The sequence below is a fragment of the Pongo pygmaeus genome, chromosome 1, assembly GCF_028885625.2.
Source record: "Pongo pygmaeus isolate AG05252 chromosome 1, NHGRI_mPonPyg2-v2.0_pri, whole genome shotgun sequence".
NCBI lineage: Eukaryota > Metazoa > Chordata > Mammalia > Primates > Hominidae > Pongo > Pongo pygmaeus.
In genome coordinates this window covers 112,990,962-113,004,669 of record NC_072373.2, presented here as the reverse complement: position 1 = coordinate 113,004,669, position 13,708 = coordinate 112,990,962, and the positions used below count along the sequence as shown (strand labels likewise).

Below are 13,708 nucleotides of genomic sequence, written 5' to 3'. Positions count from 1 at the left end.
GCACAACTGCACACAGTGCAAGTGCCCTCAAATCAGGTCTGCTCTGCCTAGAATCCCAGCCCCACCCCTCCTAAGACCCAGAAAGGGGAAGGGATTCTCAAGCTGCCTCCCTGCACTTATTTCCTGCCCAACACCTGCTCCTCCCTGGTGACCAATGATGGGACATCTATTCCCCCAGGAAACCCAGCCCTCACTCCAGGCCTATGATCTCATCCTGTGGCACCTAGTACAACAGCCCCATCAGAACACAATAGTCTCAAGGGCTTTGGGATCATTATACTTCAATAATGCCACTTGAAGGGCAGAAACTGTCCATTGAACACTCTTAGTTCTCTTTTATAGACTCTTTTCTAGGGAGAGGTGAATATTCTGCCTGAATGTCCTTCTGTAGTCCTCTGGGCTGGCTGCTCTTGCAAACAATTGCTCTGGCAAAAAACACTCTCCACTTTGCAAGGAGAAGCAAACACTGTAATTCACTACATTCCTACCGAGTTAAGAAATATTTCACTCCTTCCTGGAAAGCAAGAAAATTATAGAGACTTAGCTCAGGCTTGACCATATTCAAAAACATACACGACCAAAACAAAACATTTATCATCCAAACCTAAAATCATCATCCAGAATAATGATGACTTTATAATTGTTCCAAAGAGCACACTGGGCACTTGTTCCAGGCATATGTGTGTAACAAAAATACCCATGAAGCATGACCCAAGGGCTGACTGTTCAGATGAATTCTGTGATGGTTAATATTAGGTGTCAACTTGATGGGATTGAGGGATGCCTAGATGGCTGGTGAAGCACTTTTTCTGGGTGCGTCTGTGAGGGTGTTTCTAGAGAAGACTGACATATGAGTCAGTGGACTGGGAGAGGAAGACCCGCCCTCACTGCGGATGGGCACTGTCTGGCCGGCTGCCAGCACGGCAGAACAAAGCAGGCAGAAAAAAGCAGGCAGAAGAAAGCAGGCAGAAGAAAGCAGGCACAAGGGGCATATGCAGCTTGTTGGGGCTTTCTCTTTCTCTCTCCCTTCTAGAGTAGGCCGCCTTTTCTCCTTCTGCCTTTGGGCATCTGACTCCAGGTTCTTCAGCTTTTGGACTCTGGGACTTGTACCAGTGACCTCTGGGGTGCTCTCAGCCCTTCAGTCTCAGACTGGGAGGTGCACTGTCAGCTTTCCTGGTTTTGAGGCTTAGGGCTTGGACTGAGACAAGCTACTGGTTTTTCTCATTCTCCAGCTTGCAAGCCCTATTGTGGGACTTTGCCTTTGTAATTGTGTGAGCCAATTCTCCCTAATAAACTCACATATATATATACACACACATATACAATTACTCAGGGTTCTCCGGAGGGACAGAACCAATAGGATACATGTATATATATGTGTATATATACAAATGTATATGTATCCTATATATATGTATAGGATGCATGTATATATATGTGTGTGTATATATATACACACACACATAGGTATATGTATCCTATATATATGTATCCTATTGGTTCTGTCCCTCTGGAGAACCCTGAGTAATTCACTGTCTTCTTTCTGAACAAAAAGTAATGCTGGTTTGAATGGCAGTTTCTTCCAGATTCTACCCACATGGTTCTTAAAGGCAATGATAGGGTCCAGGATAAAAAAGTAGTTAAGGGAATGTAAAAGAGCTTCATGCAATTGGAAGTGGTGTCAAGTTTCTTGGCCCAAAAACATTTTACCCTTGGGTGCTAAGAGATCTTGCAAATGTATTGCTCAGTTCTATCAATAATCTTTGTGGGACTGTAGTGAGCAAAACTGGTGCCATAGCACCGGACCCAGGCAAATGTCCTAAGTGCAAGAAATAGAAGTGGAGTTCTGGAGATTACAGAACGGCAAATGACCTAGATTCTGGTCATATTTATGAATAAATTGTTTAAAGAGAATTTATGAGCACCTACAAAAGGAAGTAGTGATTACCAGTGTAACTAAAATACAGGTTAGTTGCTCGCTGCATGTGGAGTCCAGTTAACGAGAGCAAGGTCTGATACAAAAAAAAGCGAATTGATTCCAAAGTTAGCTTGGGGAAGGGGCACAAAGGGTCCTGCCTTAAAATGTGCTGCTTCACTTTGGGAGCAGAAAGCAGGGATTTTTGTAAGGTAAGGGAGGAAATGAGCAAGGGCAGGGGGTCCCCCTCCTAGCTTGGTGTTGAGTTGGCACTTCCTGGGCAGAAGTAAGTTGAAAAAGTGGCCAAGCGGGTGTGCTTTCGATTTCCCCTCCTGGTGGATGAAAGTCCTGAGGCAACCCTGGGAAGATGGAAGTTCCGAGGCAACCTCTGGAAGTGAAAGTTCCTTGGTGGGTGTGCTTTGGTGTGCAAATCGACTGCCAGCTCTCAAGCAGAGATCTGTCTTGGAGCACACAGTTAGAAAAACTTGCCCTGTAAGGAAAGCCGGGTGACGGGGAGTAGAATGGTTATATTTGCATTTCTGAAGGGCTAAGGGGGCCAGGGAGATGAGAAAAGAAGAGAGAGAGAAGGAAAAAATCAGTTAAATCACCTCTAGAAAAACAGGGGTGCTGGGTTACACTAGGAGCTAGTATAGATTCACCCATAATGTTAAAGGCAAAGTAACCACTTTTCCTTTTTGAGAGGACTGTTAAACTCAGGAGACTGAGGTAGTGTGTGTGTTTCAAGGAAGAGAACAAGGCTTTCACTCCATTTCTGACTTTTTAAATTAGAGGTTGTACATCCATGGCTCGTGGTTTCTTGTGTTTTAGTTGGCTCTGCCCAGCATTTATGATACTTTTAATTCAGTTGCTAACATTTAAAAACAGGGAGTGTGGCAAATCCTATTCTTGTGCCGTTATCCCTTACCCTCCCTTTGTGGCCTATGGGAGAGGCGTAGATCCTCTCCCCACTCCCTCAGGCCTGGACAGGGGGCTTGCTTTGGCTAACAGGGTGTAAGCAGAAGTGACCTGTGCCGCCTGGTGAGCAGTGGCTTGAAGAAGCACCACGTGGGTCTGCGAGCCCTCTTCTCCCTCGGCCGCAAAACAGTGTGTCCAGGATGGGTCTGCTTTACAGCTGGATCCTGGAACAAGAAGACACGCAGAGCAGAGCCACAGCTGCTGACAACATGAGCAGAAATGAACTTTTTTTTTTCAATGCTATTGTAAATGGGATTTTTTTTTTTCCTGAGCACAGGGGACTTTATTGATGGTACATGACAAGGTGGGGCTCCCTAGGCCCCTCCCTCTTCAGGGGATCTGAATGGAAACTGTGAAGAGGGGAGATTCTCATTGCGGTAGAAACTCCCCAGCAGTGAGGGCCTCTCTCTTCCTCTCATGCTGTCGCTGGGGCTGGTGGTCTGGGGGTCTGACTCCTTGGAGGCCATGTGGGCCATGAGGTCCACCACCCTGTTGCTGTAGCCAAATTCATTGTCATAACAGGAAATAAGCTTGGCAAAGTGGTCGTTGAGAGCAATGCCAGCCCCAGTATCAAAGGTGGAGGAGTGGGTGTCACTGTTGAAGTCGGAGGAGACAGCCTGGTGCTCAGTGTAGCCCAGGGTGCCCTTGAGGGGGCCCTCTGATGCTGCTTCACCACCTTCTTGATGTCATCATATGTGGCAGGTTTTTCCAGACAGCAGGTCAGGTTCATGGCCAACACATTGTCAGTGGGGACTCGGAAGGCCATGCCAGTGAGCTTCCCATTCAGCTCAGGGATGACCTTGCCCACAGGCTTGGCAGTGCCAGTAGAGGCAGGGATGATGTTCTGGAGAGCCCTGTGGCTGTCACGACACAGTTTCCCGGAGGGGCCATCCACAGTTTTCTGGGTGGCAGTGATGGTGTGGACGGTGGTCATGAGTCCCTCCGTGGTACCAAAGTTGTCATGGATGATCTTGGCCTGGGGTGCTAAGCAGTTGATGGCACAGGAAGCATTGCTGACTATCTTGGGGCTGTTGTCCTACTTCTCATGGTTCAAGCCCATCACAAACATGGGGGCATCAGCAGAGGGGGCAGAGATGATGACCCCTTTGGCTCCCCCCTGCAAATGAGCCCCAGCCTTCTCCATGATGGTGAAGATGTCAGTGGACTTCACAACATACTCAGCGTCAGCATCACCTCATTTGATTCTGCTGGAATCTAGCTCCTGGAAGATGGTGATGGGACTTCTATTGATGACAAGCTTCCTGTTCTCAGCCTTGATGGTGCCATGGAATTCGCCATAGGTGAAATCATACTGGAACACGTAGACCATGTAGTTGAGGTCATTGAAGGGGTCATTGATGGTGACAATATCCACTTTACCAGAGTTAAAAGCAGCCTCGGTGACCACGCACCCAATACAGCCAAATCCATTGACTCCAGGCTTCACCTTCACCATGATGTCTCAGGGATGCAGCTGGCGCTACACGAGAAGATGCAGCTGTCTGTTGAATGGGAGGAGCAGAGAGCCGGGATTTTCTTAATTGCTTCCCTCCCTCACCGCTCCCCACCGAGGCAGAGTCTTGCTCTGTCGCCCAGGCTGGAGTGCAGTGGCATGATCTCCACTCACTGCAACCCCCGCCTCCCGGGTTCAAGCAATTCTCCTGCCTCAGCCTCCCAAGTAGCTGGGATTACAAGCATGTGCCACCACCATGCCAGGCTAATTTTTGTATTTTTAGTAGAGATGGGGTTTCACCATGTTGCCTAGGCTGGTCTCGAACACTTGACCTTGTGATCTGCCCACCTTGACCTCTCAAAGTGCTGGGATTACAGGCATTAGCCACCGCTCCCAGCCCTCTTGATTGCTTTTTCAGAAAATTTGTTGTTAGTGTATAGAAACACTACTGATTTTTGTATGTTGATTTTGTATCTTGAAACTTTGAAAAATTTGTTTATCAGTTCTAACAATTTTTGGCAGAGTCTTTAGGATTTTCTCTATATAAGACCAGATTGTCAGCCAATAGAGGCAATTTCACATCTTCCTTTCTTATTTAGATGCCTTTTGTATCTTTTCCTTGCCTAATTGCTCTGGCTAGAACTTCTAGCACTATGTTGAACAGAAGTATCAGGAGTGACGTCCTTGCCTTATTCCTGAGCTTAGAAGAAAAACTCTCAGCTTTTCACCATTGAGTATGATGTTAGCTGTAGCCTTGTCATATGTGGCCTTTATTGTGTTGAGGTACATTTCTTCTATTGAGAGTTTTAATCATGAAAGGATGTTGAATTTTATTAAATTTTTTTTTCTGTATTGAGATGATGGTTTTTGCCCTTCATTCTGTTAATATAGTGTATCACATTTATTGATTTGTGTATGCTGAACCACCTTTGCACCCCAGGGGTAAATCTCACTCGATCGTGGTGAATGATCCTTTTATGTGCTGTTGAATCCAATTTGCTAGTATTTTGTTGACAATTTTTTCGTCTATGTTCATCAGGGATATTGGCCTGTAATTTTATTTTCTTGTAGTGTCCTTGTCTGGCTTTAATACCAGGCTAAAGGCAGGCTTGAGAAATGAATTTGAAAGTATTCCCTCTGCTTCAATTTTTTGGAAGAGTTTGAGAAGAATTGATATTTTTCTTCTTTAAATATTAGGTAGAATTCAGCTATGAAGCCATCCAGTCCTAGGTTGTTCTTCGATGGGGAGCTTTTTATTACTGATTCAATCTCCTTACTAATTATTAATCTATTCAGATTTTCTATTTCTTCATGATTCAGTTTTGGCAGGTTGTATGTGTCTAGAAATTTATCCATTTCATCTGGATTGGATTTCATAAAAATCCAATTTTTTGGCAAATAATTTTTCATAGTCATTTCTTATGATCCTCTGTATTTCTGTAGCACCAGAAATACAAGCTAAATAGTTTCTACACAGCAAAGGAACCAACTAAGAGAATAAAGAGGCAACCCATATTTGCCTCTTTATTTGCAAACAATTCATCTGTTAAGAGAAAATATTTGCAAACAATTCATCTGTTAAGGAGTTAATATCCAAAACATATAAGGAACTCAAACGACTCAATAACAAGAAAACAATCCAATATTTTAAGTGGGAAAAGGACCTGAATAGACTTTTCTCAACAGAAGATGTACAAATGGCCAACAGCAGGGAAATGCAAATTAAAACCATGATGAGATATCACTTCACACCTGTTTCTAACAGGCTATTAAAAGAAAGACAAAAGAGAAATGTTGGTGAGGATGTGGAAAAAAAAGAACCCTTGTACACTGACCGTGGAAATGTAAATTAGTACAGCCATTATGGAAAACAGTATGGAGCTTTCTCAAAAAACAGAAATTAGAATGAACAGATGACCCAGTAATCCAACTTCCGGGTATATATCCAAAGAAATTGAAATCAGTCTGTCGAAGAGATATCTGCACTCTCCTTCTCATTGCAGTATCATTCACAATAACTAAGACATGGAATCAATCTAAGTGTCTATCAACCAGTGAATGGATAAAGAATATGTGGTATGCATACACAATATACGCAACAGAATACTATTCAGCCTTTGAAGGAAGGAAATTCTGTCATTTGTGACAACATGGGTGAACCTGGATAATATAATGCTAAATGAAATAAAACAGGCACAGAAAAGCACGTACAGCATGATCTCACTTATATATGTGGAATCTAAAAAAGTTGAATTTCTAGAAGTAGAGTAGAATGGTGGCTACAACAGGCTGAGGAGTGCAGTGGCGGGGGGAACAAGTAGTGTTGATCAAAGGGTACAAAGTTTCAATTATACAAGAGGAAGATGTTTTTGAGATGGCCTCAGCATGGCACAGCATGGTGACCGTAGTTAGTAATAATATATTATAAACTTCAAAATTGCTGAAAGAGTAGACTTTAAATGTTCTCATTATGAAAGATGATAAGTATGTGAGATGACAGATATGTTAATTAGCTTAATATAGTCATTCCACAATATATACATATATCAAAGCATCCCATTGAACCCCAGCCCTTCTAAGCTTCTAACTGAAATCTCCATGCCACTCATGTATAACGAGAGCCACAGGGAACCTGTAAAAGCCAGTTATGGGCACCTGTTTCAGAAATTTGTTCAAATATTTGACATGATTTACAAAGCTCTGTTTGACTTGGCCTCTGTTCTCAACCTCACTCATACACCCACCTCCTTGTACTTCTCACTCCAGCCACCCTAAACGTCTGTAAACTCCTTGAATGCAGAATGTTCTCTCACAGCACAGGAGCTTTGCATAAACCATATGAGAAACATATGAGAAACAAGGGCTATCTTGAATCTTGACCTTCTCCCAGTTTTTATGACTCATTGTTGGAAGCCAGACCCCTAGAGTTCACCCACTGCTCAGCTCCAAGTATTTTTTACATACCCTGAGAGACCCCACTCCATCCTTTCTCCCATTCCTGGAATTCTCAACAAATGCTACACGGGTGGGTGAGCTCAGGGAAAATTATCAAGAGTTCTGCTGCTGTGTAGACACTGCCACATGGAAGCCACCAAGCATCCGGGAGCAAACCAAGAGTCTCAGAAGATCTGTTGACATTTGGGTAGCTACAGATACCCATTCCTGACATTTCCCCTGTCTTCCTTGGCCTCTCCTGGGAAGGATGTACCCCAGTCAGCTGCATTTCAGCTGATTCTCCTGGAGAATGCCAACCCCAATCAGCTGAAATGCAGCTGCCTTGTCTACACACCCTGAATGTCCCCTCTCTGGCCACCCCTCAGATGCTAAGGCCCTAGACACTTCGTTTAAAACATGATTGACCTGGTTCCTGGGCCTCCCAAATATCCTCCCTTTCAGTTGGACCTCAAGGTCCTCAGCCTATGCCTCAGCACTGGCTTGTGGTAACAGTTCATCAGGGCTCCACCATCCCCATAGGAACCCCCCTGGCTGGTGAAAAAAGGCAGAACATGAAGCCCAATCAGGTTTTCAAGATGTCATTGCATGAAACCTTTGCCTTCTCCTGGAGCCCAAGGTTTTATGAAACTAGATCTAGATGGCACCCACCCCCTCACCTGGCACAGGGAGAAAGAAAGTGAAAACAGCTTCCCAGGCTCCCATGGCTAGAGCTAGGCCACATGGTTTGCATTGTCTCAAAGCAATTTGGTGCTGGGTTCCTGGACCACCCCTAGGACATCTTGATATATTTGCCTCACCTGGCCTCTAATCTCACTTCCATGCCAATCTTTTTTACAGGCTGCTGCCAGAAAGCCTCATAAAATGCACATCTGATTATGCCATCGGCCTGCTTAGACCTCTTTTACTTCGTTCCCATTGCTTTCAGCATACAGTTCAAACTTCCTAGTATAACAAACAAGTCTGTTCATGATCTGGGCCCCACAGGCCTGTCTGCCTCCCCTCCCTTCCCCGCCACCTTCCTCTAGGTTCATGCTGTATCAAACTGCTCAGGGCTCCTCCAACCCACCAGGCTGTGGAACTTCACCTGCTCTTCTTGATGCCAGGAGTGCCTCTTCTGGATTCTCCTTCTTGCTGACTCCTCCTAGGGATTGCCTAGCTTTCCCTGACCCACAGGCTAATCATGATGCTCATCCCTGAGCCTCAGAGATCCCTGCAGAACACATAGCCATGCTCCCAGTGTGTGCCACCTGTTTCCCAGTCTCACACCTTCATGGACTTGCAGCACCTTGACAGTTGGGGCCCCCTATGGCTGGTGCATGTATTGTCTCTGGCATCAAATAATACCTAATATTAAAAACTGCAAAAAAATCACCCCATTTGTGTCATTCTGCTTTCTTCTCTCCTCCCTACCACCTACCCTAAACCTTGCTATTTTCCCCATTCATCCTTGTGTACATAATCAGGAAGACAGCCAGATTGCTGGTCTGTTCAGTCATTTCTTTATGTGTCCATCAAACATTTATGGCACCCCCACACTGTGACAGCCACCATACTAAGTGGTGGGGGCATGTGGAAATACCCCGACCAGATGGCAGCCTTCATGGAACTTACATTCTAGTGGAGGGAGAAAGCCAGCAAACAACTCAGGCACCGAGCCACGAGCTGGTAAAGTCTATGCCAAGCGATGTGTGCTAAAAGGAAAAGGAAAAGAGGGTCAGGCAGAGAGGAATGCTGGGGTGGGTGAGCTTCTATTTTATCTGGGGTAATATGCGGAAATTGCTAGGATAAGATGTCATCAGAACAGAGACCTGAAGGAAGTGAAAAGTCTTGCGGGTATTTGCAGAAGAGCATTTCAGGCAAAGGGAACAGCAGGAACAAAGGCCCTATGTGAGTTACAACACTACTAACTGTCATGACAAACACATCCCCAAACTTCACAATAAGAGCACAGCACAGTAAATGTTTATTTCTTGCTCATGCTCCAGTTCAACATGATGTTGCTGGTTGATGGACAGCAGTCTTCATTTGGGTCCAGACATCCAAACAACTTCCATCTTGTGGCTTTCACATTTCCTAGGGTCCCAAACTCCTCCCCAATAAGTGGGCAGATGAGGAGTAGAGAAGGCACAGATGGTTCCTAAGACATCCCCTCCCCACACCCCCAGTAGAAGTGACTAGCACCACTTCGCGTCATGTTCTGCTGGGGAGAACCACTCCTCAGCCACACCTGAATGCTGAGGCATCTTGCTAGGCAGCTGCCTCCAGCAGCAAGGGCACACTATGATGGGCATTTTTGGTGGCAAGTGAGCCACCTCTGCCTCTGAGTGGAGACAGTGCCTGCCAGTTTGAGGCCCAGTGAGAAGGCTATGATGGCCGGGGAAGCTGATATAGGGCCCTGCAGGCCAATTGAAGGCCTTTGGATTTTACTCTCTGAAATGGGAAGCACTTGAAGGGCTTTGAGTAAGGGAGTAACATGAAATGGCTTATGTTTCAAAGGGGCGTGCTCTAGCTGTGCTGAGGAGAATAGAATGCAGGAGGCCAGGAGGTAGACGGGTAGGCAGGAAGAAGGTAGGGCTGTCATGCGGGGGAGAGATAGTCATCTGGGCCAGGTGAGAGGGGAAAGGTCAGTGCCAGCCCTCCTACAGAGATAGGGCTGAGAACTCCAATTTAGTCCAACTCCTACCTTCTAAGCCAGGGGCCAATAAACTTTGTCTGGAAAGGGTCATCTGTTAAGTACTTTAGGCTTGGCAGGCCATATGGCGTCTGCTGCAACTACTCACCTCTACTGTTGTCTCACGAAAGCCACCATAAATCATGAGCATGTCTGTGTAAATGAATGAGCATGACTGTGTTCCAATAAAACTTTACTAACAAAAACAGGTGGTCAGCTGCAAAGTTTGCTGATTCCTGTTAAACCAGTCACAAATGGTGTTGGTCTTCTCTTATCACACATTTCTAGTCAAGGCATCAGTGGTGGCTGCAGAAAACAGCTGAGAACTCTGGACTTTGTCACTGCTTGAAGTTTGCGTGCCAGCCACTCCCAGTGAACTGAATTTCTTGTAGTAACACTTGTGGCATAAGAATGAATCACAGCTTCTCACGGTCTTTGAGCAAGTTCTCTCTTGACAAGGGAAATGGCTTTTGGCAAGACCTTTTCATTATAGTTCAGGCTCATCAGCTATTTGTCTATAACTAAATACCTTTATTATGTGTAATTAAGGCAGCAACTGAGAAAAGATGCAAATGTGTTCTGAAAAACCTGACTTTGCAGCAGCTGGGAGCTTTGCAACATTTTAAAAGTGCAGGTTTAAACTGAAACACATTTGGCATGTGTCGAAATAGGGAAAGGAGAGAAAAGCTAAAGAACAGAATTAAAAAATAAGAGGGTTTTGTGTTCAGAAATTCATGCCATCTAGTGCTCACCCTGTGAGCTGAGCTGACTGCAGACACCAGGGAACATCCTCCCCACCAAGCCTGCGCTGCTCTCCACAATGGTCCCCTGCCCCAGAGTGGAAAGTATCGTTGCAGTAGAAATATCACAAGTGGCCACTTTCAACTTCGGTTGGTATTTGCTTTTTCAGAATTTCTTCTGTCTCTTTATATGGCTGGGCTGTATAATATATCAAGACAAGACAACTGGAAAACAGGAAAAGAGGCTAGGGCAAGAAAAAAGTTTCTCATCATCCCATTTGTGATGACGAATGAAAGTCAATAATGATCCATTCCTCTGGCACAGCATTGTCCAATAGAACTTTCTGTGATGTTGAAAATGTTCTATAGCTTTGCTGCCCAGGATGGTAACCACTAGCCACACACGACTACTGAGCACTTGAAATGTGGGCAGCATGGCTGAAGAGCTGAATTTTAAACTTGACTTTGCTTTAATTAATTTAAATCTAAGTGTACATAGCTATGTGTGACCAGTGACACTGTATGGGACAGCACAGCTGCAGCGTGTTGGTTAAGATCCTGGCTCAGAAGTCAGACAAACACACGTTTCCATCCTGGTCCCTACTCACTAACTGTGATCAGGCAAGTTATGGCCACTTATCCTTGGCTCCCTCATTTTCAGGATGGGCACAATTGTGCCTACCTCAAGGAGCCGTTGTGAGGATGAGGTAACAGGGTGGAGATAAAGCACTTCACACAATGCCTGGCAGAAGGTTAATGCCCAATAAATGTTCAGTGTTTGGTTATTTCCTAGGAAGCTCCTCAAAGGGCTCATACCACTCTCTAGACATTGCAGAGAGGTGGTCCTAAGACCTCAGTGCTGGTGTCTTCCCTGGAAGCTTCCCTTGTCCTAAGTGATATCACATAAATTTGACTCAGGGGAGGACAAAGTTGGAGCAGAGGGAGAGTCAAAGGCCTCTAAACCAAAACTTCTCACTACCTCTGAGAGTTCCCTGGGGAGGTGAAGACTGCTAGTTACTCACTCAATATTTGAGTGACCATGTACCCTAATAGAAGACCGCAACTCCCAGGCTGTCTTACAGTTAAGGGTGGTCAATAAGATGCAAGCAGACATTGTTAAATCTAAATGTACATTTCAGGACTTTCAGGAAGTCTTAAGAGGGGTCAGACAGTTTATATGTTCTCTCTTGTCTTTTGTCCCTTCACCTTTCCTCCTACTTCCTATCTGGAATTCAGACATGATGGCTGGAGCTCCAGCAGCCTTAAGGAAGTGTCTTTGAGGATGGGAGCCCTGTACTACTAATGATGGCAGAGCAAAAATAAAAGAGGCCTGGGTTCATGGACACCATGAAATCATGGTACCAACCTGGCCTGCCCGCCTTCAGATTTCTTTTATGTAAAAGAAACCACTTGCTTTGGTCTGTTTTGTACTGCTATAACAGAATACCTGAGACTGGGTAATTTATAAAGAACAGAGATTTATTTCTTACAGTTCTAAAGCCTGGGAAGTACAAGGTACAGGGGCCTTCATCTGGTGAAAGGCTTCTTGCCGTGACATCCCACGGTGGAAGGTGGAAGGTGGAAGGGCAAGAAAGTGTGGACACGAGAGAGACCAGGAAGCAGTCCAAACTTATCCTTTTATCCAGGAACATGCTTCTGCTAAAAAAGCATTAATCTATTCATGAGGGCAGAGCCTCTTAAAGGTCCCACCTCCCAATAATGTTGGTTTGGGGATTAAGTTTCTAACACATGAACTTTGTGGGACACATTCAAACCATAGGACCTCCATACCATATTTATTACTTTTGTTTTCTCTTATGTGTAGCAGCTATGAGCTAGTTATTTCTAAGCAGTGATTAATTCTACAAGTCCAGGTTATTATGACATATATTCAATGAAAGAAAGGGCTTGAGAAAATCAGTCCAGTCTTTATTCCTTCATTCTGCCTGCAGGGGGCGTCTAAAGTCTGTGAACAACATTAGAGATCACCTGTTCCAGTCAGTCTTTTTTTTTTTTTAATCGTTAAACCTGTTCATTATTTTTTTCTTCCATTGATCTCGTGTTCCAAAATATGTGTTTCTACAGTCAGTTGTTTTGTTGGTGTTTTTGGTCATAAAAAACATTTAATAACCTGGGTGTGGTGATGCATGCCTATAGTCCTAATCCTAGCTACTTGGGAGACTGAGTCAGGAGGATTGCTTGACCCAGGAGTTTGAGGTTACAGTGAGCTATGATTGCACCACTGCACCCTAGCCTAAGCAATAGAGTAAGACCCTGTCTCAAAAAAATAAATCAATAAATAAACAAAAAATAAACATTTAGCAACCATAGTGGATTTTGCTTTGTTTTGCTTTGTGGGCTGTCCAGCAGCTGATCTCCTTCTTATATTTGGGGAATTCTCCTAATAAAATAGAGCCTCTGATGGCCTAATACTTGTTGTCCCTGTCCTTCAGCAGCTGGACAAGGGCACACAAGGCTTAAGATTTACCAACTCTGCCGGGCACGGTGGCTCACGCCTGTAATACCAGCCCTTTGGGAGGCCGAGGTGGATGGATCACGAGGTGAGGCATTTGAGACCAGCCTGGCCAACATAGTGAAACCCTGTGTCTACTAAAAATACAAAAAATTAGCCGGGCATGGTGGTGCATGCCTGCAATCCCAGCTACTTGGGAGGCTGAGGCAGGAGAATCACTCAAACCCGGGAGGCAGAGGTTGCGGTGAGCCAAGATCATGCCATTGCACTCCAGCCTGCACAACAAGAGCAAAACTCTGTCTCAAAAAAAAAAAAAAAAAAATTTGCCAACTGGATGGTCTCACCTGGGACTTCGCATCTGGAGCAAGTAACACAAAGCAGCAACCATGGTTTGGAATGCAGTCCGCCGGGCATCCCATGTCCTGGTGGTTCCAGTGGGTCGGTGTCTGGTGTCCAGTGGCATCCCAACCATGCCACTTCTATGGTGTGACCTTGACTGAACTCCTCATTGCTCAGCTTTTCCTGG

The 13,708-nt window shown here is 45.0% G+C and overlaps 1 pseudogene; it reads right to left on the bottom strand.

The window, feature by feature from the left end:
* Positions 1–3,204: 3,204 nt before the first annotated feature.
* On the bottom strand, positions 3,205–4,346 carry LOC129041278 (glyceraldehyde-3-phosphate dehydrogenase-like; annotated as a pseudogene).
* Positions 4,347–13,708: the final 9,362 nt, after the last annotated feature.